A 27,502-nucleotide genomic window follows, 5' to 3' on the forward strand; every position below is an offset into this window, starting at 1 on the left:
AGCAACCTATCAGAGGCACAGCTCAAAATGCTGGTTCTCAGGATGTTCCAGGAACTCATTTAATACTTCAGTGCTGTGAAAAAGACCTAGGCAGAAATGAAGGTTGTAGTAAGTGAAATAAAGAAAAACTCTACAGGGAACCAACAGTGAAGAGGATGAAACCGAGAATCAAATCAATGATTAGGAACACAAGGAAGGAAAAATCATTCAATCAGAATTTCAGGAAGAAAAATGAATTCAAAAAAATGAAGGTAGGCATAGGAACTGCTGGGACATCTTAAAACATACCAACATTTGAATCATAGGTGTGCCAAAAGGAAAAGAGGAAGAGCAAGAAATTGAAAACTTATTTGAAAAAATAATAAAAGAAAACATCCTTAATTTGGCAAAGAAAATAGACAAACAAGTCCAGGAAGCATAGAGAGTCCCAAACAAGATGGACCCAAAGAGAACACACCAAGACACATCATAAGTTAAATGCCAAAGGTTAAAGATAAAGAGAGAATCTTAAAAGCAGCAAGAGAAAAGCAGACAGTTAGCATAAGACTGTCAGCTGATTTCTCAAAAGAAACCTTACAGGCTATAAGAGACTGGCAAAAAAGTATTCAAAGTGATGAAAATCAATGACCTACAACCTAGACTACTCTATCCAGCAAAGATATGATTTAGAATTGAAAGGTAGATAAAGTGCTTCCCAGACAAGGTAAAACTACAGTTCATCCTCACCAAGCCATTATTATATGAAATGCTAAAGGGAATTATATAAGGAAGAGGGGGAAAAAAAGATCAAAACTATGAACACTAAAATGGCAATAAATTCACAACTATCAAAATTGAATCCAAATAATAAACTAAGCAGACAAGCAGGACAGGAACAGAATCACAGGTATGGAGATTATTTGGAGGATTATCAGTTGGGAGTGGGAAAACTGGGGGAAAGGTGCAGGGATTAAGAAGCACAAATTGGTAGATACAAAATGGACAGGCAACAGTATAGGAAATGAAATAGCCAAAGAACTTATATGCGTGATCTATGGACATGAACTAAGGGAGGGGGGTTGCCAGAGGGAATGGGGATACCGGGCAGAGGGGAGCAAAAGGGAAAAATTGGGACAACCGTAATAGCATAATCAATAAAATATATTTTTAAAAAAAGAAATGATCATAAAATATGTTGAAACCAAAAATGTTGTATTTTTTTAGAAGAGGTCAAAAACAGCCAAATTTTAATGGTTGACACATACCAACCTAAGATCTTGCTTTAAAGCAGCAGGACTGAACTTTTCTAAAAGAGCAAGTGAGTGAACTACTATGAAGGTTTTGGTTTTTTTTTAATTGCCAGGATTCCACTCAAACTAGAATGAGTATATAGAGATTTATATATATCACAGGTTTTTCAAATGACTGATAGCTAGAAAGTACAGTTAGATTTACATAGCTGAGTCTTAAAATTGGAAAGAGATCAAAAAATAATCTCTCTCTTCCACCAGCGCGTCTAGTTTTTTTCTGTTCCTTCACACCCATGACCAAAACACAGCCAACCCTCCCAACTCCAGGAAATTTATTAATTTATTTGCATTTCTGTGTCCCAATTACAAATCCTCATTAGAGAGAATCTAAGCTGGTTGGTTCTGATGTCCATCCATCCTTTGCCTACTAGCTGAGGTCAGGGAGGAATAGGGACTTGTTAATACCCATAATTGCAGTAACCCTTCCTCTATTTGGAAATGGGGTGTTCCAAAGAAGTGAGGTGTTTTGAAATAATTTGCTATCCTCCAGAGATAAGAACAATTAACATCTTATTCCTAAATAGGTTTTTATGCATATATATGTACTTTGTTATTCATAAATGAGATCACTTACTACATACTATTTAGCAACTTGCTTTAAAAAAAAACTCTACAGTGTGTCTTGCATATACTTCCATCAGGAATTCGGTCTCACATGTCTTTGGATGCTTTTGGCATATCATAGACACTTGGTTATTATTTGTTAGAAATAAATAAGATAGCTATAAATCTTAGGAGATAAACTGAGGCATATTAAAAATTTTTAATAGTTGATTTGAGCAAAAATGTATTCAAATGAGGCAGCACCAAACAGGAAGTGGTTAGGAGAGCTCTGCAGGCAAAGCCAGAAGCAAGACATATAGAGAAAGTACAAAAGCAAAAGAAAGAAAATTATTTGATTGGCTACAGCTTAAAGCCTAGTGAGCTGGTTGTGCCTAGTAGTTCTTAGATTCTGACTACATAACTGTGAGACATTTACAGGTATTTACAGATTTTGGTTTGCTTGGGTAAGCGGCCAAGACATTAGAGCCACTGCAGTGTAATGGTCTCTTGGTAAAGTAACCTACATTTGATTATTTTTCTGGTTAATCTGGAAACTTCTAAAGATTGCTGGAGGGCAATTTCCAACAGATTGAAAAGTGTGAAAATAACTTGTATATATAATAATTGAGACATCCAAAGGCTGAATACTTAATTTTGGAATTAATATACAGCTTTAAAAAGCAAAAATTAATATACCTATTATTATATAATTAAATAAATCCAAATGAAATATGTAAATTGTTGTCCTTCAAAAGTATAGATATGTCCAAATGTTATTCAGCAATTTCCATTATCTATTTTCTCTGGCAGAATACATAGAGTATTTTTTTGCATCAAATACAGTATATTGATTCCTAAAAATGTTTCTTCCTTCATCATCACTCTTGACCACATGACCCCACTGCACCTGTTTAATTAACAAAGGTAGAAAGTATGATGAATGCAAATTATTGATTAATATAGTACCTGATGCAAAGTGATCATTCTAAAGAAGCCTGGCCAGACATATAAATGAAGAAATATATAATAAATGAGTGAACACACCTTGAGTGTTCTTCAGGAATCTTTGTCTGGAAAACACCCTTCCATTGTGTCGCAAGGTGAGGAAAACAAACGTTTAGAAAGAAAGGTGATAAAATGTGTAGCCATGGGCATTAAAATCCAATAGCCATTACCCCTGCCAGTGTTCAGTTTGTGAGAGGCAGCTTTTTACTATGGAAGTTGTGAAAATGGAAGAATAAAAACATTTACCATTATTATTCCCACTTCTCAAATTCTGTTTCTACAACTTGCAGCCACAATTTCTTTTTGCTTACCCCTTAATCAGTCACTTTTAAAAAACATTTGGTGTTGTTCTCAGCCATTATTTGAGTGTTGACCCCAGCTGTGATATGATGGACTGTTCAGAAAGTCTCTACCCAGGAGTGAGTGAAGTCCTTAAGGAGGCTTATTTGTTCTCAAGGCTGAGCAACCAACTTAGTCCATTCAAATGGAGCGGGATTTAAAGGGAAGTTTGTACTGCTAGAAACAGGTGCCTAAGAACAAGATTGTCTTGCAATTTTAAGAAGGCAAGAAATTCAAATTAACCCCATGAAGCCATCTGTTCAAAACTACCAATCTGACAAGCAAAGCAGTAAGTATTTTCTATTCAACTCTAGACTGCTTGATTCTCTACATTCTTGCCACTTTGAGTGATTTCCCTTTACTACTTTAAAGTCAAGTGGAAGTAAATCATGCAGTTTTAGTAATTCTAAATGAAAAGCCACTGGAAAGAAAAACAGTAATAAGGAGAAGTGGGAAATACTGCAGTTTATTAGAAATCAAACTTCTCCCAAAATTTAGAATTTATATCACAATACAAGTAAATACAATGGTATAAGGAGAGGATTCACTTTAAATAATATAATGCTGCCCCTGTTTATTCACAAAAATTCTTACTAACCTAATAAGTTATAAAATAGACCCTTTTTTTTTTTTTGCTGAACTGTACACTCCTGCCTAGCTTATAGAGATATAGGTCAGATAGCCATTGTTTTTATAGCTCTTAAATTCTCCCCTGTGCCTAACACAGCAGTAGGTGATTTGCAAACTGAGTTGAAATTGTATGCTACCCAAAGCTAGTGTTACTAGATTTTATATCAAACAACAGTCACATCAACAACATAAATTCTGCTTGCAGATTGAAATGCTGTATTAACTCAGTGTCCTAAATACCACATTCCTCTTTTTCTTTACTCTTCTTATCCCCATTTCTAGTTCAATGATATGAGACAGAGGGAAGGAGGGAAGAAAAGGGGAGTGGGAGAGACAGAGAGAAGGCTGCCATTCCAAAAGACCACGCCACGTTCCAACAGTGAGAAACTTACTGCTGATTGACTTGCCTCTTCCAATAAGCATTGTTGTAACAAAAGGAATTACCCAAAGCATCTACAAATTACAAATGACTAACTCAGTCAACTTCGGGACTAAATTGCAGCAGACTTTTTAATTCCTCACCATTAAATCCACTCATCCTGCCTGAATGTGCTGTTGAAATTTTACACATAGGGCCCAAGACAATGAGGCAGAGTGCACTAGCACTCTTAACTATACCTGGGATAACAGCCTAATGAAAAATAAAAGTAAGAAAATTAGGAAAAAATAAATTACTGCCACTTAAGGGAGATTTGAATATATTCCATTTTTTGTTCACCTGATGTTTTTCACATATTATTGTGGAAGGCATGAGAACTTTAGCTTTCCAAAGGGCTGCTGATTCTTGGATTTAAATAGTGAAAGAAAAAATTCTGTTAGAGCAGGGGTTAAAATGTGCAAAATGCCTGCAACAATTCACTTTTTTCTTTTTTTTCTTTTTCTTACTAAGCTGTCAAGACACTTAAATTGTGTCTCTGTCACTTCTCCTTCCTCTACTCTCTCCCTAGCAGGGCCTCCCAGCACTGAATCTTTGTCAAAAGAAAAGACAGTCTGATTAACAAACTGTGCTTTCTAAAAGGATCTTCAACCTATTGTGTAGCTTGTCATATTTATTTTTTTATATCATTTTAGTATAATCCTTGTACAATTCTTTTTAGTTTGATTTAATGAAAATGCCTATATTTTAGGTCAGTTAGCAACTTAACAAAAGATGTTACATTTGGTTAACATGTACTTAAAAAAAATCCGTGCAGGCCAGTGTGGCTCAGTTGGTTAGAGCATCATCCTGTAGACCAGGCTCAATTCCTTGTCAGGGCACACACCCAGGTTGCAGGTTCGATTTCTGGTCAGTGCATGTACAAGAAGGAAGTCAATCAATGTTTCTCTCTCACATCAATCTCTCTCTCTCTCTCTCCCTCTCTCTCTCTCTCTCCCTTCCCCCTTTTCTCTCTCTCTAAAAGCAATAAAAAAGTATCCTCAAGTGAGAATTTTAAAAAAAATTTAATCCAAATAAGTAGAAATTTCCACTGTGTCTGGCCAAGGAGGAAAATAAGCAGTTTGTAAACAGTTTGCAGCATCACTTTATAACCTCAACTGATAAGTAAGAATATAGAATAAGCTGTAACAGAGAGACTTCAATAAACATGTTGCTGAAATTCTGCAGTATGTATAAGAGAACAAAGTGTTATGAAAAGAGTGCTGAGTCTCAAACATCACCCTAATATTGGAAATAATTAAATAAGTACTACTAAAAGAGGATATATTACATAAGTAGCATATTATACAAAAATTATTAAAACTTTGTAAAATATCGGACTTCCGGCCAAGATGGAGGCTTAGACGGACACGCTAGGTCTCCCTCTACAACTATAGTGGAATACAACTACTTCAAAACAAAGGATAACTAGAAATTCCAGAAAATAAAGCTACACGGAAGCCCAACATATGAAGTTATAAACCAGCGGTGCCATTTGGGCAGGTAAGAGTTAAAGAAGGCAAAGCTGCTTGCGGAGCGGCGGGGCGGGCGGCGAAAAATCCTGGAGGCATTCAGGCCCCTGGCGTGCGCGACTCCAATCAAGCCCCTGGCCTGCGCGACTCCTGCGCGACTCCTGCGCGACTCCTGCGCGACTCCGGCGCTGGGGGGCGGCCGCAGCATCGCCTTGAACAGTGAGGCCCAGGGGGGCGGGAGGACGGATCCCGGTCTCCTAGCTGAATAACTGTGTGAATCCATCTTGGACCCCCGCCCCCACAGAGAGCACCACAGGGCTGCGAAATAGGTCGCGCGCCTGCCGGTCGCTGATTTGTGACGCGTACGCAGGCACTGCCCCCTGCTCCCGACAGCCAGCCCAGGAAAACAAAACGCATCTGTCAAAATGAGGCAGGCAACTTTAGAAATACCGGTAACACAACTCACCAGACAGCAGATAGAAAACCTGACAGATGAACAGATAAGAAACCTGTCAGAGGCTCAGTTCTGGGCCATTGTTATCAGGTGGCTTACAGAATTCACAAAAGAGCAGGAAAAAGATATGAAAGAAGCGAAAAACTTTCATAACGAAAGGAACAAAACCACATATGAGACAGATGGTGAGGAATCCAGAGTCCATTTCAACAAACTGGAATATGGAGAAGAAACTAGCAGTCAACCAATGCAGCGAGAGGAAATGGCAAGCAACAATGAGAGGATCAGAAACCTCTGGGACAGCTATAAAAGGCCCAACATAAGAATCATTGGTTTGCCAGAGAATGAGGAAGATGAACTAGAACTAGAAAAATTGAGTGAAAATATAATAAAGGAGAACTTCCCAGACTTGGGGAAGGGAATAGACTTGCAGGTCCAAGAAGCAAGGAGAGTTCCCAAGAGACTGGACCCAGGGAGAACCACTCCAAGACACATTATAATCAAAATGTCAAAAATTAAAGATAAAGAGAGAATCTTAAAAGCAGCAAGAGAGAAGAAAAGAATTATGTACAAAGGGGTCCCAATTAGACTATCAGCTGACTTCTCAAGGGAAACCCTACAGACAAGAAGGGACTGGCAAGAAATATTCAAAGTAATGAAAATCCAAAACCTACAACCACGAATACTCTATCCAGCGAAATTGTCATTCAGAATAGAAGGACAGAGAAAGTGTTTCCAGGACAAAATAAAACTGAAAGAGTTCATTAGATCCAAACCACTGTTATATGAGAAGTTAAAGGGACTGGTTTAAAAAACAGAAGCTAGGGAGATGAAACAAAGGCAAACGAAACAGGCAACGAGAGTGGAAAAGGAACTGTGGGTAAGGGAAATATAGTGGGGGGAGGTCAACAGGGAGGGGGAGTGGGGAGAGGGAGGGAGATGATATAGGAATTGGAGATCATGGTAGGAGGGAATGGAATAGACGGAGAGAGGTTGGGAGGAACTGTAAGCACAACTAATGGACATAATCTAAAAGGGGGGGACAACTGGAGGGAGGGGGCCACCGGGTGGAGGGGAGCAGAGGGAAGGGAAAGTGGCACAAATGTAATATTTTAATCAATAAAACACATTAAATCTTAAAAAAAAAAAAAAAAAAAAAAAAAAAAAACTTTGTAAAATATTTATCATTAATTTGCCAAGAACCAGGCTCAATACCTCTGATTATTGCATTTAGTCCTTACACATCAGGCTTTCCTCAAGAGCGCCCACTTGCTAAGTCTAGGAGTACCAAAATGAAAGCCACAAGCTTTGCCCCTCTGAGAGCTCACAGTCAAATAAGGAAAACTGGTGTGTATACAATCGGGAAATGACATTCAATAAACACTGCCCACTTACAAAAGCATCTGAGAAAGGACATCCAGCTGTCATTGAGGGCGTTTGTAAAAGGAGGGAATGGGGAGTGGGGAGATCTAAGTATTGAAGAATAAGAATTAGCCAGAAGACAAAACACTGGGGTGGAAGCAAGAGAAGAAGGGCTGTTTCCCAGATCAAGAAAGCAGCTTTACAAAGGCAGAGAGTTATGAGAGCATATAAATGGCATTTCTAGAGAAACAAGGATGAAAATAAGAGTGGGAAAAAATATTTTTCCACTAGTTTCAAGTTAGTATGTGAAGGCATTTCACTAGAGTAGTGTTTTGGGACCTGCTTCACCACCTCTTGCACCCCACACGGTGAGTTGTAAGGTAGGAACTGAGTGTGTAACAGCTTCCTCTCTTTCTGACCATCAGTCTCTCTACTGAGCATTCACAACCCCTGTTCCACAGTGTCTCCTGTGACCAGGAGAGGAAGTGTAATTCTATGGCTAGGTATTTGGTAGCCTATTGTAAACACCTATTCAAAGGCACATTTTATAATTAGTTTTATCAGTGATGAAGTTGGGTCTTAATCTCTATGTATGTGCTTTTTTCCTCATTTCATGTTAAATTTAGGAGAGGAAGAAAGTGTCATAGGACAGTAAGAAGCTAGGAAAACTCTTGGGCATGTGAAATAGGGAAAATGAGACAAGAAAACTAAACAAGGCCAAACAGCTTGAGCAACTTGCAACCAGCTGGTGAATCACAAGACTTATCTCCCCTAACCAAGGACACTTGAGAGTAAGTGGTTTATACCTCTCCTCCCTAACCAGAGAAAACATAGCTTAAATCTCCCTGGGCTGGGAAAATAGAGAACAGAAACCCAAATAAATGCCATTTGTGCCAGCTAAACCGAAGAACAGATGAAGTCAGGGAACAAATTACAAAAACCCCATTAAAAGCCAGAAAGGCCCAAGGTAAAAATAAAACAGTATAGCAGATCAAAGAATATTCCCTAACCCCTATAGGCACTCATTTTGACGCATCAGCACATTAAAAATGCACCTGGAAAGCTGATGAATATTCCACTGCAACCCTCCCCTAAGATTCTTACCCACAGAAAAAAGATAAAAAGCACTCAGGACAAAGACACAGTGCAGGCTCGCTCTAGAGCACACGCATGCCCCTTCCCCAGACATGAACTTTTTACTTCCTCTTAAACTCTAAGGGTCCCTAGGAGACTTGCAGCCAACCTCAAACTGGGCTTACCCTCTTATCCTGTCTCCAGGGCCCCATTTTTCTCCAACTTCTCCGTGAGCTAAAAGCAGCCCCACCTCAGTTTACTCCTTTCCTATAACGTTTCTAGGGAGCCCAAGCAGAGCACTGCCTAGGCTCTCTCCTGTTACTTCTTCTGCCTTAAGTCCTTCCTTTTCTCACTGTCCACAGCCTTGATAAACGTACTCTCAAAATCATCTAGACTCATGTTGTGAAATCTTTCCTACATGAAGTCAGAAACCCACACAGTTCAGGCCAGTTTGAGGCAGACCCACTCCAGGCTGGTGCCTATCTGGTAACAAAAGGAGTAACATTAATGGACTCTCTAAAACTCATACAGCTGGGGAACCCCATATTAAAGCAGCAAGAAGGAAAGGAGTCCATGAGGAAGTCAGAGAGTGTTCAGTAAAAAGTATAGGAAGAAAACCAGGAAAGAATACTATTATCAATATCAAAGGAGAAAGAATCTTAAAATTGGAATGGCCAATAGGGTTACATGCTATAAAGAGTTCAGAGTATAAGACCAAAAAATAGTCTACCGGACATGGGAACTGAGAGCAAGCTAAAGGAAATAATAGGAACATGATACCAAACTATGGGAGTATGGTACACAGATTACACTGGTGGCCCCAATTTTTTATGCCTCCCTATAACCATGCCTTGGCCTGGTCATGTGACTTGCTTTCCTTTAGAACATTAGGAAATTTGATGCAAGCAGAGGCTTGAAAAAGTGCTTTTAGGTTTCAGCTTTTCTTCTTGGACCCTCTCCACCAACACAGGTTAGTGAGCTAGAAGGATGTGAAAGACTTTGTGGAGTCAAGGTGAACTGCTCCAGCTCACCTTACCACCCTAGACCACCAAGCACCTAAAATGTTCTAAAAAATTTAAGTCAATTAAAAATCAAATGAACAAACATAAAAGACAAGAGAGGTAGAGGAATCTGGGGTGATGTCAAGTCCAAGCCTTGATTTCAAGGTAGATTGCACAACAGTCTAACACACAGATAATAATATCCTCACTTTACTGAGAGGACGTTGGGACTCAGAGACTCAAGATCTGGGGCTACCTAAAGAAGATGAGGCCCAAGTGAGGAGAGAGTGAGCCAAGTTCTTCCCTTGGCTCCACTTGCTGTCTTAATTCAGTCCCTTGAAAGATGAGCTCACCCAAGGAAAAGCAGCTCCCTCATACCCTTCCCCCTCTTCCTCCAATTTCTGGAATGATGCTCTGCTCAGCTCATTAACTCTCATTAAAGCTCCTGCATGCACAATTCAGTAATTTTGGCCACATACTTTGTCCCTTTATTCTCTTGAATAAAAGGACAAAAAGCTGATGAAAAAGATTCTATTGTAAGATGTCTACTGTTACCACAGTTTTCCACAACAATGAGGAAAAGGATATTTTTTCATGCATGTCTAGTTTCAGCTTTAATAACTATAATTCCTGGTTTTCTCAAGCTCCTTGCACAGTTTTCTGAATTGGGTAATATCCTCTAACCCAGTCTCCCTATCCAGATGATGGAAGGGTAATACCAGATTTAGATTACTGGACTGAGTTGAAATAATATCTAAGGCTGAATCTTGGACAACATTTTAAAATATTTTTGCAGTAAGGGTTTTCTAATCAGCCACACTCCTTTCCTCTATTAGTTTTCCCTTTCCCAATAACTTCTGTCATTAACTTTAGTTTCTGCCTCAGCCAGATCTCCTTTTACTACGTAATGGCACTTAGGGCAAGTCAGGGGCAGTCCCAGGAAAAGGTGTGAAGTGGACAAAAATTATCTTTAGGGCTTACCCTTCCCCCTCTCCACACCCCTCTCTTCTTCTCCAACCCCCTGTCTTCACTGCCGCCTAGAATCTGATAAATGGTAAAAATGGTATTAAATCCTTCCCTTCCCTTCTAATCCCTAAAAATGGTATTAGATCCTCCCATGAAGAGAGAGATTCTGTTTCTCCACCCTTTGAATTGCACTTCACCACAAGACCTGCCAAGTGGGACATTAGCAAACATGATGTACAGCAGAAGCTTAAAAAGTACTTGTTGCAGGAACACAGATCTCTGGGTAGGGGCATTCCCATGTCCCTCCGCCCAGGTGTCCTGTGACTCAGGAGATGATGAGCTAATCTCGTCTCTGCCTGCAGCTTTAAACTGTTCAAGGCCACTGGGTCATGGAATCCTGAGGACAAAGAGGTCTGTTGAGTACTCCATCTTCCTCCTTGAAGATAAAGTCAAATTGGGGCTGGCCTTGATGATTAGTGGATCTGTTTTGTTTCTCTGTTAGATGTTATCAAAACCAGAAGTTACCCTGTCTGTATTTTACATATTAATGATACTTTGTAAGAATTCTTTCATCTGTAAAAATTCTTTTATTGTTGGCTGTAAAGCTCACACCCCGTTCTATTTTTAGTAACTTTTGAAATCCTAATAAAAGGAGGATGAGGCTTCCCACTCCCCGCTGTTGGTCTGAGCGAGCCACAGTCCTCCGTGTGTACTGGCTATTCATCTTGCTTATTGGAATTACCTCAGCGTCCCTGTCCATATTCAACACTACAGTACTTGCACTTGAAACCTGAAACCAGCACCATACAGGCCTGCTGTAACCTGTTAGAGGATAAAGAGGCCACCAGAGGAGAACCTAAGGTACCCCAGCCAGCAGCCAGCCAACTACAAGACATGTGAGGGAGGCCACCTGGGATCAGCCAGTCGCAGCTGACCTGCCAACTCATCTAGAAGTAGCAGGTGACCACAGACTCACGAGTAAGCCTAGCTGATCCCATACCTTAGCCATGAGCTAAATAATGACTTGTTTTAAACCACTAAGTCTTGGGGTAGTTGTTCCTGTAATAATAGCTATAGATAAAATAGACTCAAATGCCTCCAGGTAGGCGCTGCTCTCACCCTGCCTCCTGGTTACCCCTCCTTACTCCACTGGAACCCTCTAGCCACACAACAGCTGCTTTTCTCTCCACCATCAAACTCATTTGTTTCATATTGTTACAGAACCCCTGGGCTGCTCCAGTTGAAAACAAACCCACGGGCTCTTTAGTTAGGGGCCCGATTGCCCGCCGCCAAAATTATAACTCTCAATACCAGAGTTTGGTGAAAAGAAAAAGAATTGTTTATTTAACAGTTATATAGATTTAGTTATTTGTGGATTTCTGTTGTTAAGTCTTATGCTCTTTAAAATACCCACAAACACATATCCTTGCCTCCCCCCCTTCCAAACCAGGCTAGTTTTAGAAAAGTCAGAGAAATTGTTTCCCTACTTTCCAAACACAGTTCAGCTTTACCAGCAGCTGCCAATCATTCAATCCTGATTGGGGAGGTCCTTTCTGTGCTGTGGTGCCCTCCAGCTCTCTATGCAGAACCACCTGGATTCTCAGCCTCCTTGCAAACTGCCTTCTTCCTGCAAACCGTGTGGATCTTCTCTCCTTCTCAAAACCGCATGGCAAGAGCCTCTTAAAGCAGCCTGGAGACCCCTTCTCCAAGCCACGTGGAGGGAGCACACGAGAGAGCAAGAGCGAGAGAGCCCGAGAGCTAGAGTGAGAGCCCGAGTCAGAGCCAGAGAGAGTCCGAGCTAAAATGTCTGCAGCTGCTTATATATCCCTGACTGCGTCATCTGACGCAGTGGGCGTTGCAAACAGTTCTGACCATTCACAGAACCTTACGTAGGCTCTGTGTGCTTTCTCCATACCGTCCCCTGGTTCAAGACTCCTCCCATCTGCCTGAGGCTTTGGATGCATTAAAGCCATTTGCATAAGAAAGACAGTAGCCACCAGCCTCAGGCATGTGGAAGCATTTGAAAAGCTGCTTACTTCTCCCCATCCCCCAGCAGCAAACTCTGGGGATTTTTGGACTCCCCTGTTTCTGTAACAATATGTTTTAGGACCTCGAAATCCTTGACTATGCAGATAAACTAATAAGAATTAATTTATCAGTGTGAAATAATTCTAATTAATGTAACTACTAAATGAATAAAGAATATAATATATAAGACATCACAGAGTCCCCTCAAAAGATTCAAAAATAACCCTTCTCACTTCTTCCATCACTCTCTTGGGTAACATTCTGACTGATGTCACAAAGGAGAGGATCACTCCTTCCCAAGCATCAACTTGAGAATTTATGGGCTCATCATGTTTTCCCTTCCCAAGATATAAAATTTAACTATCCTTATATCCCCTAGTGATAAAGTTTGTTCAGTTGCACCTAAATTAAGAAATAATTGGTCCAATTCCTTATCTCCTCTTCCTCTAGTCAAATTTGAATGTTTCCAAATGAGTTGATGAAGCATTTTCCACCAAATCTACATTTTGAGTACTTTCCAACTCACTCTCTGAAAAACCTTTTTCCTGTTCCTCTATCAATAGTTAACATCACCCCCTCTTAACAAAACCCTCCAAGTAACAAGCTCAATATGGTTCATATACTCCCAATATACTAGCAAGTCACAAAACATTCATTTAACCCACAAAACTTGCCTCCTGACTATTCTTGCACTACGTGTATGCAATAAATAGCATTATCTGCCCTTTATTTAAAATTTTCTCATTCAGGAAACATTAATTGAGTTACTGGTCTCATGATTCCATGAGTAAGAACTTCTGCAACAATAATAGTCATGACCTTTCTCCCCACATTCTCCCTTATTTCTTCCAAGGCCAAAAAGAAAAAAGAAAAAGAAAAAAGAAGTATATTATTGTGGACATTGGAAGAAAGAACTGAACAAACGCAATTGTTCATATCTGCCAATGTAGGGAGGACATATCCTGGCCGACTTTCTGTGATGAGTGTAGTGAGCCAGGTTCTATCCCAAAGAGAATCCTACTATTTTGAAGAGTAAGTTCAATTAAGTAGAGACTATTAAAAGCCCATTGTAGTGGCATATCTATTCAATGTACTCTAATTCAACTTCTTTATCTAAAAAAGAAAATCCTCCTGCTTTGATCCCCACAGTCACCTGCACAAAGACCTCCTCCCTGGTTATAAGCAGGAACTAAAATCCAGCCCAGCTTCTCCACGCCAGACCAGCACCTTTCTTCTAACTTGTCCACCCAGAGACAGTCCCTCTTTACAATAATCTTCCAGGAGTGGGTGTTTTATTCTAATTGATGTGCCCAAAGGAGGAAAATGAAGATGCCTTTTCTACTCTGAACAAAGGCAACTATGTGCTAGCAGCAGCCTTTTGATTCCCACTGGTCTGACTCCTTTTCCTATCTTAGTTCATTCCCAACTAAAGAAGGAAAGCAAGAAGTATTATTTACTTAGCTCCTAAAATTCCCACGCTGCTATTTATGAGAAATTGTGGTAGGCATTAGCTAATTCCCTAAATCTCCAAATTCATTGTTTTTTTATTTGTTTGTTTGCTTTTACATAGGGAGAGAGAGAGATGCAGACTACTCTCTAGGAACATCTGCATTCTTGGCTCCCCTCTTGGGCCGTGAGGGCTGTCCCAGACATGGGATCAGTTGTGTGGACCATGACCTGGAACAGGATGCAGTGGTGACAAGAGTGACAGTGCCGTGACTGATGAAAACAGACACAGGCAAAGGATACAAGTTCCTCAAATGCAGATCCATAACAACATTTCTTTTACACATGGACACACAGGCAGAAAAGATCATGGCACACCAAGGTGAGGGGCCTGCGTCTCTGCCTAGCAGAGGCACTACCCTGGTCAATGATAGCTCAGCATCCACTCAGGATAAGCTCCACGGTGTCCCTCAAGATGCTCCCCTTTGCCATTGCAAGGAGCTTTGTTATATCCTCCAGACCCTCTACCCCACCCCACCCTTTTATTCCCTGTCCTCCCAACCCTTCCACCCCATTCTGGAGACTCTTACTACCCACCTGCCTGCCCATCAGGGTTTCAGAACCCCAGACTTTGCTATTTACTATGAGGCTGGATAAACCAAAGGTGGGTGTCCTGGGACAGTGTCTCCCAGCAGCTCTGGCTCAGGGCTGCCTAGGTCTACTCCTGTAATCCTTAGGGAGACCCCATAACCGGAAGGATGAGAAAACTGGGAGACTGGTGGGGATGCTACGGTACAAAATTTGAAGCAGCCAGAAGCAAATTTCAAAGTGGAATCGAATCCTAGAATCCAGGCCAAGTAAAAGAGAGCCCAAACTGCAATTGGGGAACAAATGAATGGGGAAACAGAAACACCAGAAAGAAGAGGATCCCTGAATAACTACCTAGAATATGGAGAGACTACAGAGAAAGCTCTGACACCCCTCATAGCTTTCAGGTGCCTTCATTTTAGAAGTAATGGGAATTGTAAGTATATTTCCTGAACCAAAAAGCAAAATCTGACACCCCTCCCATAGTTATTTTAGATCGATAGAGAGCACATACTTGTAATGAGCACTTACAATGTTCCCAGCATTTTGTTAAGCACTTTACATTAATTATCTCATTTAATCCTTACTTGAGGAAGTAAGAAAACAATTATACGCCCTTTCCAAATAAGAAAACTGAGGCCTACTGAAATTAAGGAACCTGCCAAGGTCATGTGTATGGTGGTGCCAAAATCTAAGCTCATGAAGTCTGGTGCCAAGGCCTAGATTCTGAACAACCACCACCTCAGAGCAGAGCTGACCAGCATAGAGACATATTTTGATTTATCAGGGAGGAGAGGGTAGTATTCTGGCCACAGAGAATGTCTGGGAATCAGGAGGGAATCAGTTTATTCAGGGAAGAATGGGGTAAGGGAAAGCATTGGCCACCATTCCAATTAATGTTAAATGTTTCCCTATAGCGCTGCCCCCACCACCACCCTCACACACACACACACACACACACACACACACTAAACTGCCTGCTGGTGTTATAAGATCCCAAACCTCATCATTCCTCCTCGAGATTTACCTTCAGGAGAAAGGACTCATGCACATGCGACAACAGTGTGCTGATTGCTGGGAGGAGATTATAAGGGGACTAAATGGTAATGAAAAAAAAAAATACGATAAAGATTACATTTTAAAAGAGGGGTGGGCAGGACAGTGGAGAGCAATGGGGGGAAAATCAGACAACTGTAATAGAACAACAATTAAAGTAAATAAACAAACACCTTTGTTTTTCTTAATTAAAAAAAAAAAAAAAGACTTATGTTCAGGATAATTTGCATGCCTTTCTCCAACTATTCTAGCAATTGCATCCCAAATCTGCAGGCAGTATTCTTACTTCTCTCGCCCTCAGAAATAAACTTACATACAATGACTTCATTAAGCAATTTTAATAATTTCATATCTGGGTGTCTAAATCAAGCTTCTCTACTACTGTTAAGAAAAAGAGGTGCTAGCCATTAACAAAACCCTGTCTGTAAAAAAATAAAATAACATACTCTTTGGGATTATATTTTCTTTTTTTTCTTTTCTTTTATTGATTATGCTGTTACAGTTGTCCCGATTTCTTTTCCCCCTGTGACCCCCTCCCTCCAGTTGTTCCTCTCCCCCTTAGTCCATGACCATTGGTTGTGCATATAGTTCTTCTCAACATCTTCCTGTCTCCTCCACTCCCTCCTACTATGCTTCTTAATTCCTGCATCATCTCCCTCCCTTTTCCCCCTTCCCACTGACCTCCCCCCAATATGTCCCCCATACCTATAATTCTTTTTCCCCTCTCGTTGCCTACTTAGTTTGCCTTTGTTTTGATTCCCTAGCTTCTGCTGTTGGTTGTTGTGATACAGTTTTCATTTTAATGTTCATAGTTTTGGTCCTCCTTCTTCTAAACAAGTCCCTTTAACATCTCATGTAACAGTGGTTTGGATCTAACAAACTCCTTCAGTTTTACTTTGTCCTGGAAACACCTTCTCTGCCCTTCTATCCTGAATGACAGCTTCACTGGATAGAGTAATCGTGGTTGTAGGTTTTTGCTTTTCATTACTTTGAATATTTCTTGCCAGTCCCTTCTTGCCTGTAAAGTCTCCTTTGAGAAGTCAGCTGATAGTCTAATTGGGACCCCTTTGCACATAATTCTTCTCTTCTCTCTTGCTGCTTTTAAGAGTCTCTCTTTATCTTTAATTTCTGACATTTTGATGATAATGTGTCTTGGAGTGGTTCTCCCTGGGTCCAGTTTTTCCAGAACTCTCTGTGCTTCCTGGACCTGTAAGTTCATTTCCTTCCCCAAGTCAGGGAAGTTCTACTTCATTATTTTTTCACATAATTTTTCAATTTCTAGTTCTTCTTCTTCACCCTCTGGCAATCCTATAATTCAAATGTTCATTCGCTTATCGCTGTCCCAGAGGTTTCTGAGCCTCTCCTCATATTCCTCACTTTTTGTTTCCTCTTTCTGCACTGGTTGACTGTTTGTTCCCTCCCTATGTTCTGATTTGTTGATTTGATCCATGGCTTTCCCTTCCGCACAACTTGTCTTGTATGTATTTTTGTTCATTTCAGCAGGACTAGCCTTCATTCCTTCCCTGTCTTGATTCAGCCTCGTTGTTAGGTCTGTAAGCTGCCTTATGATTTAGCTCTGAACTGAGCCTCAGAAAGATCTGCTATTTGTTCATCGGTAAGGCCTTTATTTGTCTTTTTCATTAGCTATGTGATTGTTATTTCAATCATTAATTCTGCCATTCTGACCATTTTATCTTTCCTTCTTGGGCAGAGCTCTGTCACACCTCCTACACTATATTGGGTGGAGCCCCATGTGCTCATCACAACCTGGCGACTTTTCTCACCACACTGTGGCGCTTTGCGTGGGGGCGGGGATCCAAGATGGATTCCTGCTGTTACTCTCCTCTGAGGAACCAGAAGCCTCCTCCATCCCCGCATCCTCTGGTCCTCACAGTCTGAGACAATGGGGTCTGCTTTCCCCGCCGTTGAAATCGCAAGCCGAGGGGTCTGGTCTGCAGCCAGGGCCGGCTCCCAGGTGCTTCTCTCCTCCCCGCAAACATGGATGTCTGCTTACCGGGTCCCACTGTTCGCTGCTGCAGCTGCCACCTCCAGCACAGTTCGATCTTTCAGCCACGATTTCGCCCTTCCTACCTGGTCAGATGAGCACCACTTGTTTATGACTTCATGCATTGGACTTCCATGTAGCTTTATTTTCTGAAGCTTCTTGTTATTTTTGGTTTTGTGGTAGTTTTAGTCCTTCTTAGTTGTGGAGGGGGACAGAGCATGTTTGTCTATGCCTCTGTCTTGGCCAGAAGTCTCTATTTTCTTTTTATTGTTGAGAATCTTTGCTGGAAAGAAAGCAGTTAGGAACCCAAATTAGAAGCTAGAGAGGACATTCCCACCTAGTCACAGGCCTTAGGCACATTCTCTATGTACGTTAAGAAAAATAGACCACTCCTCACCTGCTGTTAAGAAAAACTAAAAACACTTGTATGTGCTTGAAAAAATTAGATTAAAATGATAAGGAATCATCATAAACAGCAACCTACAAAGAGCTTTCTAAAGTCGCAGCATTAAAGTGACATACCCTCCTACTATGAAATAAAAATAGATTAACTGATACCCAGCATACTTACCCTACATACTAATAACCCTGCACACTTAAATTCAGGGTCATTCTTGCCAGATAATAAGGCCTCAGGGGAAAGAACATCTCTATCAAAGCCCTTCTCACTCTCCCCTTTACTCCAATCCTGCCCTGAAGAAAGCCCAAGCTTAGGAGGCCCTATTTCTCATGACTTTCTCTTCAGTACTGTCTACTGATAAATGGTTGCTATCTATGGTTTATGAAAATATAGTTTTATAGGCTGTCCTGCTTGGCTGGAGGTTTTTCAGTTGTTAAGAAGGGAGTGTGTATATGTGTCTGTGGCCCCTCCTATTTCTCTTCCTTCAATACCCAAGACACGTGAAGGTGTGGCCTTGAGCCTGTTCTTCCAGGGACAACCCAGCCATCTCCCACCCTGAACGCTCTCCACTGGCAAGGCTCCTGCTCTCTGTGTCCCTCTCGGGGTTCTCTGGCTTGTTTCTCCACGTGACTTGGTAACGAACGTGCAGCCTACCCCAGCTCTCTACTTCCTCCCCCTCTGTCTTGTGTTCTCTTTGGCCTTGTGTTAGCAGATACAGAGTAATAGGAGTAAGATTCAGGTCCATGCTATGGAGTAGAAGTAGACAGAGTAGATATTTAACCCCCTTTAGTGTTAAGCTGCTCAGGCTAGCATAGCATATGCAAAGGGTTCCTGGTGGGATCCTATCCAGCTCACTGGAATTCTGCTCTGGGAGACGTACTATATTTTCTTACTATTTTATTTTTTGAAGTCCTCACCCGAGGATATGATCACTGATTTTAGAGAGAGAGGAAGGGGGAGAGAGAGAAAGAAAGAGAGATTAATTTTTTTTCCTTATTTATGCATTCATTGGTTGTTTTTTGCATGTACACTGACTAGGGATCAAACCTGCAATCTTGATGAATGGAGACAATGCTCCAACCATCTAAACAATTTGGCCAGGGCTATTTTCTAACTATTTTATTCATGCATTTTTATTTTCAGGATCTCCTGAAGAAGATTGCTAATGAGAGGCTGGATCTAGTTATTCCTGGATCCCAAACTTAATATAATCAAAATGCCATCTTAATCCCAACCCAGAAGCCCAACACCTTTTTTAAAGAAAAAAAATTTAAGAACCAATATACAATTTTTATATTCTCTCTTTCCCTCGACCATGGTGACTGGCAACGTTTCAGATGGTTGCTGTTCCATCAGCATGAATTTCAGAGGAAGGAGATTGAGCAGAATTCAGCCAATCCATGGTGGGCATGTAGTGTAAAGTGAGAAATAAATATTGTTGTCATAAGCCACTAAGATTTTGAGATTGTTAGTTACCCAGTATAATCTAATACAGTGGTTATTGTTGGGGGGTGGGGGGGATGTTTCAAAAAGATCCAGACCTATGTGGTGACAGTAGTACATCAAATTTGGTGTACTAAACCCCATGACTGGCAACATAGCCAGTACTACTGTCTCCTTGAGAATGGTCCGTGGAATGACCCAAACCATCCTAGCTCTCTTCAGGCCTTCCACTGCACACCGCCACTTTCAGCGCTGCAGTGCAAACTGCTCTTAGTGAAGACTCCACATAAGTCTCTTCTGAGAATGTAGAACCCATAACAAATGGTTTCTCTGCTGTTCCCACAGGCTATGACCCCTGCCCCATCTGCTGACACACACGACAATCCTGATGCCTGGACTTTTGTCTACTCCTATTTTACCGTAAGCTGGAGGTATGTTCTATGATTTTAGGATCACTGGAAAACCATTTGCCCATATATTCCTCTCCTTTCCAGGTGTTACAGTGCCTTTAACATTCCCATTTTTGTTGTTCAAATAATCAAATGTTAGAAATTAAATAGGAGTTTTGACTAAGTTTAAAGTCCTATCCACTGAAAATTTTCTTAGAAGTTTTTACATCCTTTGTAAATAGTTATCCTGCTTGCTTATATATTTCATATATTCAAGGACAACTTCACAGTGTGACTTCTTTCATTTTAGACAGCAAAAGCTATTAGAAAATTATTCCTTATAAAAGGTTGAAATTACCTCCACTTTTTTTCCTTTTATCCAAACTTGTAAAGTTTTGACCATCCTAGCTATCATGAAATTTTATTTTTGCTAAGTTTCCTGGAAAGAAGGTAATGCCAGCAAGAAATGAGGATTTAAGGAAGTAGATTTAAATAAGTTTGTTAGAAAAATATTCTCTCTCTGCATCCTTGAAGTTAGTCTCTCCTGGAGTTGGAGTCATATAACATTCAAAACAATTATAGGGGTGAAAAATAAGCTGCCCCTAGACCAATGGAATCAGGCCAAGAGAGACTGAGGCAGGGCAGCCTGGGCTGGTGCAGAAGTTGTCACTTATTTTCTGTTTATTGCTCTCCTCCTTTATCTTTCTACCTTCAGCAAAGATGTGTTACAAATTACATTCTTAACGTGAATTATTCTGCAAACTCAGTGAAGGTAAGGACCATGGTCTTGTGTTTTGTTTCATTTTGTTTTTGCTTTGTTTTGTTGCTTACTTTTCTATCATCACTGCCTACCCCTGAGCCTAACATATATTATAGGCACTTAATAGCTATTTGTTCAATCAATGATCAAACAAGTGTGTGAGAAGTGGTCTGGGCTTATTTTGGATTTGCAAGGGGAAATAATTTAACTTAAAATCTGCAAAGGGGCTCGGTTTATCTGAGACTAACATCAGGGTGCAGGGAGGTCCAGTCTGTGTGCATGGGGATAGGGAGAAGGAATATGACATCAGAAGAGGGCGATAACCAGTCTGACCGGATGCCAGCATCCTGGGGCTGCAAGACAGTGTGTTCAGGGCAAGAGTCCAGGGAGACACTGGGTAGAAAAGCAACACTCAGCCTTCTTGGAATAAGTATGGGAGTGACTTTTCACATGTACTAGGTTAGGGTCAGGTGGGTGGGGGAGGGAAGACAATAAGGGAGCAGGTATCTATATGAGAAGTCTTAAGCCCTGAAGGTAAGTGGAATGTGAACATCAGGGCCAGTCAATGTCTTAGTCTTTGCCACTTCTCTGAAAATGGTGTTTAATGACTAAAGAACCAAGTTATTTATGTCTGTAGTATTTTATACCTGAGAATTTTACATATACTCAAAAGTAGATAAAATAGTGTAATGAATTTCCAAGCATTCATCTATAAACCCATGGCCATTTTTCTCCTACCCACACACCTCCACCCTTCCATCCCCTTCCACCAAAGCGAAACCCAGACATTGTCATTTCATTTATAAATATTTCAGCATAAATCTCTAAAAGATAATAACTTGTCTTTAAATATAACTAAAATACCATTATCATACCTAAAATAATTATTTAATAATATCAAACATATATCAACTATTTAATTGTCTCATAAATCTTACAAATAGGTTTTTTCACTATGCTTATTTTAATCAGTATCCAAGTAAGGTACAGATACAGTAAATGACTATTGTCTTTTAAGTGTCTTTTAATTTTCAAGTTTCACTTTCCTCTCTCTTCTTTTTCCTCTTGGAAATTATTTGTTGATGAATTGTGCTTTGATTCTTATAGAATTTCTCAGTCTGAGTTTGACTGATTACATTTCCTCAGAGCATTCTAACCTGTTCTTGTCCTCTGGATTCCCTGGAAATTGACAGTTAGATCTAAAGCTTTGATCAGATTCAAGTTTAGTTTTTGTTTTTGTTTTTTTTTGCAATGAATTAGTTACTACAGAGAAAATTTAAAACCCATAAAGTAATATCAGTTTTGGCCAAAAAGTTATCAATACATTATTTTTCTAAACTTTGTACCAGAAGATATTGCCTAAAGCATCAAAAATTTGAAGTTTATAACTGGACATAGAGCTGGAAAATAAATACACACACTGCTATCACCAAAAATACACATAAGGCCCTGGCTGGTGTGGCTCAGTAGATTGAGCGCTGGTCTGCAAACGGAAAGGTCCCCAGTTTGATTCCCAGTCAGGGCACATGCCTGGGTTGTGGCCCAGGTCCCCAGCTGGGGGCTTGTGAGAGGCAACCGATTGATGTATCACCACATTGATGTTTCTCACCCTCTCTTTCTCCCTCCCCTTCCTTCTCTCTAAAAGTAAATTTAAAAATCTTTCAAAAAAATATAATAAACACAAGAAAAGCTCAAGTAATAACAACAACAACAAAAGCCAAACTATAGAAATGAAAAAAGCCCAAACTATAGGGAAAAATGAAAATTAACATGAATATCTTAAGAAATTACAGATTAATTATGTGCTTTCCAATCCTTTTTTAACCAACCCTATTTTTGATGCAAAGAAATGAACTTTAGGTTTTGGTTCAGTTTGCCTAGCCACCACTAGAGGGAGACCAAGATACATATGAAAAACCCATTTTTAAAAAACAGGCCTCAAGCCTGATTTAAATTTTAAGTATTTTTTAACATATCAAAAATCAAGAGAGGAAGAAGATGGCAGAGGAGTGAGGTGAGGCTGCGCTTTCTTGCTCCTGAGACCTGTCTGTAGTTTGGACTAATTGCAGACAAAACATCTCAGTTAGTATCTGGACACTGGCAGGAGTTGAGCCTTGGCACTGCTGCATCAGAGAAGACCTTCTGGCAGCGACTTGTTTGGTGAGGATAGCGGAGGAGAAAGGGACGAGACAGGATTTCTGACTGGGTTGGCTTCCTGAGCTGCGGCTGGAAGTACACAAAGGCTTTTAATGACCCCAGGTTTTGCCAGAGAGGAGTCGGGAGAAGAGCGGTACTCTGCCCGCTGGCAGAGCCAGGAGTGGGCCAGAAGGCATCTGGCACTCAGAGGCAAGAAAAAGCATACTGCTGTGTATGTATGAATGTGTTTTCCCTTTTTCTTTTTCTCTTTTGCTTTTTGCAGAGAGGGGAGGAGAGGTTGGGGTGAGACGAGATTCTTGAGGAGCGCGGGCACAGAGCGCACTCGCCCACTCCCCAGCACTGCCCCTGGGTCATGCGAGCGCGCACAGGGAGGTGCGCCCGTCCGCCTGCTCAGGCGCGCAATCAACTTGCCAGCTGCCATGCCCAGGTGCCCCTCAGGCCCGCCCCAACAGGCACAGAATCAACATGCCAGCCACCAGGCACAGACGCCCACCTCCGCCGCACTCAGGTGCCTGTGGCCCCATCCCAATGGGCAAAAAACCAACTCCCCAGGTGCGGCTAAGCAGGCATGAGGCTAGCACGCCAGCCACCATGCACAAGCATCCCTGGCCTGCACCAAAAGGCACCAAACAAACACTCCGGCTGCCACTCATGGGTGCCACCTGGGTGTGACCCAGCAGGCGCAAGGCTATTATGCCCAACGCCGCACTCAGGGACACACCACCGCTGCCACCACCACCACACCCAGGCACCTCTGGCCCACCCCAATAGGCACCAAACCAATGCCCCAGCCACTGTGCCCAGGTGCGACCTGGGCATGCCCCAGTGGGTGCAATACCAGTGGGCCGGCTGCCGCACATAGGCGCCAAAATATATAAGGAAAATATTGGAAGACTACAAAAAAATATATCAGCAGCAACACACTCATAGTAGGAGACTTTAATTCCCCATTGTGAATAATGGGCAGATCTTCGAAGCAAAGAAACACCAAGGATATTGAGGCATCGAAAACACTCTAGACAAAATGGACTTAATTGAGATATATAGAACTTTTCACCCCAAAGAAGCAAAATATACATTCTTTTTGAATCCACATGAGACATTTTCAAAGATACACCACATGGTAAGACACAAAACTAGCCTCAAAAAATTCAACAAAATTGAAATTATATCAAGCATCTTCTCAGATCACAATGCCTTGAAACTAGAAACTAATCTCAAGGAAAAAACTCAAAGACATTCAAACTCATGGAGAATGAATAACATGCTATTAAATAATGAATGGGTTAACAACGACATCAAGGAAGAAATCAAGAAGTTTCTGAAAACTAATGATAATGAACACACAACAACCCAAAACCTATGGGACACAGCAAAAGCAATCCTGAGAGGAAAGTTTATAGCAATACAGGCCTACCTGAAAAGGATAGAAGAATCCCAAATAAAAAAGCTTACCCTACAGCTACAAGAACTAGAACAACAACAACAAACAAAGCCCAAGGTGAGTAGAAGCAAGGAAGCATCAAGATCAGAGCAGAGTTAAATGACAGAGAGACTAAACAAACAATTCAAAAGATCAACAAGAGTAGGAATTGGTTCTTTGAAAAGATAAACAAAATCGACAAGCCTTTAGCCAGGCTCATCAAAGAAAAAAAAAAAAAAAAAAAACAGAGAGGACCCCAATAAACAAAATCAGAAATGAAAGAAGAGAAATCATGACTGATATCAAAGAAATACAAAAGATGGTAAGGAATTACTACAAACAACTGTATGGCAAGAAACATGACAACTTAAATGAAATGGACAAATTTCTAGAAACATATAATCTTACAAAAATGAATCAAGAAGAAGTAGAAAGCCTGAACGGACTGATAACGAAGAGTGAAATTAAAACAGTAATCATGAAACTCCCAGCACACAAAAGATCGAATAGCTTCATGGGTGAATTTTACAAAACATTTAGAGAAGAACTAACTCCTACAGTTCTAAAACTATTCCAAAAAAATCCAAGAAGAGGAAAGACTCCCAAACTCTTTCTAATTCCAAAACCAGGTCAAGACACAACAAAGAAAGAAAACTACAGGCCAATATCACTGATGAACATAGATGCTAAAATCCTCAACAGAATATTGGCAAACTGGATCCAGCAACAAAATAAAAAGATCATATACCATGATCAAATGAGATTCATCCCAGGGATACAAGGATGGTTTAATATTCACAAGAAAATAAATGTAATACACCACATAAAATGAGAGACAAAAACCACATGATCATATCAATAGATGCTGAAAAGGCATTTGATAAAGTACAACAATCATTTATGATGAAAACTCTCAGCAAACTGGGAATAGAGGAAGCATACCTCAACATAATAAAGACCATATACGAGAAACTCAAAGCCAACATTATACTCAATGGACAAAAATTGAAAGCATTCTCCCTGAGATCAGGAACGAGACAGGGATGTCCACTCTCTCCACTTCTATTCAACATAGTGTTGGAAGTTCTAGCCACAGCAATGAGATAAGAGAGAGAAATAAAAGGCATCTAAATTGGAAAAGAAGAAGTAAAAGTGTCACTATTTGCAGATGAAGTGATAGTATACATAGAAAACCCTAGAGACTCCACAAAAAAACTACTCAACCTAATATATAAATTTGGCAAAATAACAGGGTACAAAGTCAATATTCAGAAATCAAAGGCATTTCTATACACCAACAATAAAATATCAGAGATAGAAACTAGAAATAAATCCCATTTACTATAGGAACAAGAAAAAATAAAGTACCTAGAAATAAATTTAACCAAAGAGGAAAAGACCTGTACTCGGAAAACTACATAACCCTGAAGAAAGAAATTAAGGAAGATACAAATAATTGGAAGAATATATTATGTTCATGGATGAGAAGAATCAACATCATTAAAATGTCCATACTACCGAAAGCAATTTATAGATTCAATGCAATCCCTATTAAAATACCAGCAACATATTTCATAGACCTAGAACAAACACTTCAAAAATTTATACTGAATCAAAAAAGACAGCGAATAGCCACAGCAATCTGGAGACAGAAGATCGCAATAGAGGAATCACAATACCTGACATCAAACTATACTACAAGGATACTGTAATCAAAACAGCCTGGTACTGGCATAAAAATAGACATATAGATCAATGGAACAGAATAGAGAGCCCAGAAATAAACCCAGACCTCTATGGTCAACTAATATTCGACAAAGGGGGAAGAAACATAAAATGGAATGAGAAGAGTCTCTTTACCAAATGGTGCTGAGAGAAATGGACAGGGACATGCAAAAAAAATGAAACTAGACCACCAACTTATGCCACACACCAGAATAAGCTCAAGATGGATCAAAGACTTAAATGTAAGATGTGACACCATAAAAATCTTAGAGGAAAACATAGGCAGGAAAATTTCAGATATCCCACGTAACAATATTTTCACTGATACATCTCCTAAGGCAAGGGAAATAAGGGAAAGAATAAACAAATGAGACTACATCAAACTAAAGAGTTTCAGCTCAACAAAAGGAAACATTAGCAAGATGAAAAGGGAACCAACTATATGGAAAAGCATATTTGCCAATGATACATCAGATAAGGGATTGATCTCCAAAATATATAAAGAACGTACATATCTCAACACAAAGAAGACAGACAGCCCAATTAAAACATGGGTAAAGGACATGAACAAACACTTCTCCAAGGAGGATATACAGAGGGTCCATAGGCATATGAAAGAATACTCAACATCCCTAGTCATCAGAGAGATTCAAATAAAAACCACAATGAGATACCACTTTACACCAGTCAGAATGGCCATCATCAACATAGCAACAAACAACAAGTGCTGGTGAGGATGTGGAGAAACGGGAACCCTAGTGCACTGTTGGTGGGAATGCAGACTGATGCAGTCACTATGGAAAACAATATGGAATTACTTCAAAAAACTAAAAATGGAACTGCCCTTTGAATCAGCGATTCCACTGCTAGGATTATACCCAAAGAATCCTGAAACCCCAATTCAAAAGAACTTATGCACCCCTATGTTCATAGCAGCCCTGTTTACAATAGCTAAGTGCTGGAAACAGCCTAAGTGCCCATCTGTAGATGAGTGGATCAAAAAACTGTGGTATATTTACACAATGGAATACTATGCAGCAGAAAGAAAGAAGGAACTCCTGTCATTTGCAACAACATGGATGGAACTAGAGAGAATTATGCTTAGCAAAATAAGCCAGGCAATGAAAGAAAAATGCCATATGCTATCACCCAATACAGGAGACTAATGAACAACACAAACAAATGAACAAAATTGAACAAGAAACAGAGTAACAGTTATCAGGGGGAAGGGGGGAGGGAAAGAAAGGAATAGGTAGGGGAAGGGTTTAGCAAAGGAACTATTATAAATAACCCATGAACATGGACAACGGGGTCGGGATGGACTGTGGGAGAAGGGGTGGGCTGGGTGGCGGGTAGCGATAGGGAAAAAGTGGGACTACTGTAATAGAAAAACAATAAAAATAAAATTTAAAAAAGTCAATATTAAAAATTGTTTTTGTGTTTTATAAGAAAACATTATACTGCAGTAATTTTATATCTGAGAGCTGCTAAAATGAGGAGGAAAAAGCACCACCCTTGTGTATTCTTAGAAA

Source organism: Furipterus horrens, unplaced genomic scaffold (assembly GCF_987537825.1).
Source record: "Furipterus horrens unplaced genomic scaffold, mFurHor1.1.pri manual_scaffold_2, whole genome shotgun sequence".
Lineage (NCBI taxonomy): Eukaryota > Metazoa > Chordata > Mammalia > Chiroptera > Furipteridae > Furipterus > Furipterus horrens.